The sequence below is a fragment of the Microtus ochrogaster genome, chromosome 24 (assembly GCF_000317375.1).
Source record: "Microtus ochrogaster isolate Prairie Vole_2 chromosome 24, MicOch1.0, whole genome shotgun sequence".
In the NCBI taxonomy this organism is placed as follows: Eukaryota; Metazoa; Chordata; class Mammalia; order Rodentia; family Cricetidae; genus Microtus; species Microtus ochrogaster.
This window is the reverse complement of record NC_022024.1, coordinates 11,763,538-11,768,611: the sequence shown is the minus strand read 5'-3', so window position 1 is coordinate 11,768,611 and position 5,074 is coordinate 11,763,538.

The window sequence follows — 5,074 nt, the reverse complement described above, 5'->3', positions numbered from 1 at the left end:
AACTAATGGGTCAGGCAGTGATTAAAAGAATACAGTTTCCATGTAATTATTTCGGGACATAAGCTAAGCTAGCAATGCAGGCTGCCGGGTGCTGGGGACGCAGCTCCGCTGCTCTTAATTCAACAGGTCTCACTGCTCCCAACAAGATCTCAAATCATCTTCCCATGTGTCATCCTGTGTGTTAGTACTTTCCCGTTGTCAGTAACAAGAGTGAGCAGGAAAAGGAGAGCAAGGGAGAAAGGACTCCCAGGCTTTTAAACTCAAAAAAACAGCCCAAGTCAGTTCATGAACTTGAAAGTATCATTAGAACATTTGTTAATGGCCATCCCCCAAAACGTACATACCAGTAACACTATACAAACCAAGTAAGTTATATTTAGCAACAAATACGTATATACATATGCCATACATGCACATAATAACAATTATTAATGGCTGTGAATTTGAAAGAGAGCAAGGAGGCATGGATGGGAAAGTTGGGGGAAGGAAAGAGAAAGGGGAATTTATAATTATATTATAATCCTTCCCCATAAAAAATTAAGGAAAAAAAAGACATTCTGACCTTTTGCTATTGATTCAACTTTCTGTATATAGGTATCATGTAAGATATAGACTTACTCTACCACCCCTTAAGTTACAGGAGAAAGCATGTCTCTTTCTCAAGGGCTCTAGTTGGCTCAACTCAGGGGATGGTACCCCTGAACCAGTGATTGTAAACAGACAGAGCTCCTTAATCACACTCTGGTCAAAGGATAGACTTGAGTGATGACGTCAGCCCCACCCAGGGTGTTAACTGAGTCAGGGGTGGGAATCAGAAGAGGGAAAATACAGAGCCAGACAGACATGGTGACATCATATACCCAGATATGATGACATCATAAACCCAGACATGGTAACACAAACCCAGATATGGTGACACAAACCCAGACATGGTAACATCATAAACCCAGACATGGTGACATCATAAACCCAGACATAGTGACATCATAAACCCAGACATGGTGACATCATAAACCCAGACATGGTGACATCATAAACCCAGACATGGTGACATAAACCTGCAGGCAGCAGGCTGAGGCAGGGGGTATGCTAGATAGATTTTTGTCAACTTGACACAAGAGAAAGTCACTTGGGATTCTGGAACTTCAATTGGAGAAACTGACTCCATCAGATTTTTGTCCGTCAGGTGTTTCCTTGATTACCAAATACATGAGAGGTCCCAGCTCACTGTGGCAAGTGCCACTGCCATGCAGTGCCACCATGGACAAGAATCCCTGGTTGCATAAGAAAGCAAGCTGAGCAAGCAAGCTATGGGAACCTGGCAGCAGTCAGCTCATCTCCATGGCTTCTGTTTCAGTGCCTGACTCCAGGTTCCTGGCTGGAGCTCTTGTCCTGGCTTCCCTGGATAATAGACTGTGTTGGGGGCGTGTAAGCCAAATAAACCCTTTCCTCCCCGAGCCGTCTTTGGTCACGGTGTTTACTGCAGCAACCGTAAGCAAATTAGGACAAGGTTATTGCTATGCATTCAAAAAAAAATGGGATATAAGTATCGGACAAAGAAGGCAGGCAGCTAGATAAACTACAACTGGGTGGTATAAGCAGAGGGACAACCACCCCCAAAAGACGTATTTCCAGCATGGAAAAGGCCTCCCTCGAGGCTGGAAGTCTGCAGGAGTAACAGGATTTTTTTTTCTCTGTCTCCGTAGCTCAAGAGGCAAACTCAGGCTGGCAATTAGCTGTCAGCTGATCACCAATTCAAATGTCCTGGCGTGGGCCGGCCTGATGATCTGTACTTGCAGTAATCATTTGGCTGGGTGAATCAAATTATACTTTCCAATGCCACTTCAAATCAGGATGGCTCTGTCTGCGTTCATTTTTGGCAGTGCGCATTACCGCGCAACAACTTATTTTCTTTGATATTGACTCTATGTGGGCAAGAGAGGAATTTAGGTTTCTTTTTACGCTCTACTCTACAGGAAAGACCAAAAAGTTTCCGAGATCTGTAAGGAGACTAATTAGGATCTATTCCATTTTAATGGCTAGGCTTTCACACTGAAATGGAGAGGGAAATGTGTTCTGCCCTTGCAAGGTAGAGATTTTTCTTCGGAGTAGCTATCTGATTTGGGAGCCTCGTTCTTTGATAATGCCACGTGCTGTGATCAATCAGATGTAATGATCAAAAGGGAGTTCACCTCAATCAATCCTGATAAACAAATAGCTGTGATAGTGGCAAACCTAATGGGTTCTTCACTTCGAATTCTGTTGCCAATAATTGGCCTCATTAACGTCTGTGAAGTTAGCTGCTCACTAAAGTTGGGCAAGCTGTACATTAGATGTGTTCAGTGGTTTGCAAACCTTTGGGAATAATAGACTCCTGAATCAGCATCTCCCTGGCTCCATGGAAGGGAACAAGCCAAGAAGAGAAGAGACCAAAGGGACACAGAGGTGAACGAGATCAGAATGTTCCCATAACCCATCACCTTTCCGTAAATTAAAATTTTCTTTCTCATGCTAAATATGAGGGTTAGCTGTGTAGCTTTGCTTTTTTTTTTTTTTAGGCTTGATTTTGACAGAAAATGAACTTGATTTCTTTGTGCCATCTAGCTTTCAAATTACCCTGCCCACATCTGTCAGATGCCTTCACTGTTCAATTATAAAAACTGTATCCAGGCTGCGTTATGAGAATGCTGTGTGCTGGCGCCACAGCCACAGATGCCCTTGGGTTGAACATCAGGTTCACGGCAGTCTTCCCAAAGAAGGAAATATACTTCCAGCTGTTACCGCAGACTCATCCTTCATGGAGAGAGGGGGAGCGCAGCAAGCGAGCCCTCGGTAGAGTGTGTAAAATATGCATATGGGGAGACAGGAGGCAGCAGGAAGAGTGGAAATAGATTTGACAAAATCATGTGCATGCCTGTAGGAACAGCCAGGGTAGACGGACTGTGTGTAGCATGCACTTTGCCTGGAGATAAAGAACATTTTGGTCCTGAATTACCCTATATATCAGCAGCATCCATGTTCCTCGAAGATACCCATTTTCCAATTCGTTTTCCTGCCATTGGTGTCTTTGAATTGCACAGGGAACATATCTCTTTTCCTGGCTACCTTTTCTCCCTTAAGTGCTGTCCAGGGAACTTTCAGCACCACGTTGCTTAGTCGACATTTTAATTATTTTTGAGAAAGACAAAGGATCTCATTGGGTGAGTGGTTTTCTGACCAAATGAAAACCAACCCAGGTACCAGTTGTTCCAATTTCATCTGGGATTTCTCACCCACAATCTAAGTTGGGAGCTTAGATCCAGCAAGATACTGGCTTTGCAGAACCCAACACTGCAATGACCTCTTACTTGGTTTTTTTTCTGTTTGGATTCTTATTCCCACACCAATTCAACTGCACACAGCAATGCTAGGAAGAAATAGAAAGTGCATCTTGTCACCGTCCTCCTTCCAGCCCTCCAGTGGTGACAGTGTCTTAAGAATGTCCCTGACTGCTATGGGTCATTCTGCCTTAGCTCACCCTGGTTCCACCCAACCCATCATTTCACTCCAGTCCCCTGACCGCCTTGCTCCCTGTGTTATCTTCCGACATCACACTTCTTGGTCAATGTCATCTACAGGCAGACCCATCATACTTACTACCCCTCCCCATTACTTTTCTTCCCTTTATTTTTGAGATGATAATACAATTGCATCATTTCTCCCTTCCCTTTCCTCCCTTAAAAGCCTTCCATGTACCCCTCCTTGCTCTCTTTCTAATTCATGGCCTCCTTTCTTGTGATTGTTGTTGCATATATGTTGGTTTAGCAAAATAGTGCTAAATACATATATGTTCCCAAATATAACCTGTTCCATCTGTATAATGTTACTTGTGTGTTTTCGGGACTGGCCATTCAGTATTGGATAACCAGTAAGCACGCTCTTTCCACTGGAAGACTACTCTCAATATCCCTTGGTTGCCTATAGGTTTTTATGTAGGAATGAGGTCCTGCTGGCTTTCCCCTGTCAACTTTGGCACGTCTATTGCTGTCATCCTGATTTAGGTCCTACTTTGGCAACATATTAGTGAGACTTTATGGGTATGGGTATCTCATGGCAAACTCTCTAGCTCTTACACTCTTCCCCCACACTCCTCCACAGTATTCCATAAGCTTTAGATACAGGAGTAGGTTTATCCACTGGGACTGGAATCCACAACTCTGCATTCTGATTGGTCGTGATTTTCTGTAACAGCTATGCAAGCTTCCAAAGGAGGGAAGCAATCAACAATCCGACCCCACTATGACACCTATGGACCACAGCAACAACCAGCATGGCACAATAAACCTAAGGGTATGGTAGTAACATGCATGCATTAGCAGGAAACATCAGTTTCCTAGGACTTGATACCAGTTCACCAGGAAGGAAAGCATGCTTGCTACCACAAATACAGCCTAGGGCTGGTGAAATAGTGTGTCTCCGAGAAGAGACAAGCATCACTTTGCTAAACCAACGTAATATCTAACTACACGTTTAATAATTTGCCCTTGTGCCCACATGTAAGTGTAGTTCTCGCCTCTCATCAAGGAGACTTCTCTTCACAAGACAGAGACCATCATAGAAACCGCATTACTTTTTCTCAGATTGCAGTGATTACTTTCTTTATGAAATATGTCATCATTTCAAACCACACAGATTATTTTCTTACCTGTGTCTTTCCCACGCAAACGAAAATTTGAACTGGTTATAAACCTCCTCTGCCTTCCTCTCCATTCCATCCTTGCATTCCAAAATACATCCTGGCATATTCTAAGCCAATGAAAAAAGTGTTTTGAGATACTAATAGCCTAAAAAACATCACCAGGTCATGTTTCGCCAGTTATTTTGAAATACACAAACCTACTGTTGAATAGCAGTGTTCCACAGTTAATTCTCTTGTCTCTTTCAACAATATGGCAGTCTACGTAGGAATCATTTTTCAAACTAAGGCACTGTCTTTGTAAATTGAAGAAGAAGAAGAAGAAGAAGAAGAAGAAGAAGAAGAAGAAGAAGAAGAAGAAGAAGAAGAAGAAGAAGAAGAAGAAGAAGAAGAAGAAGA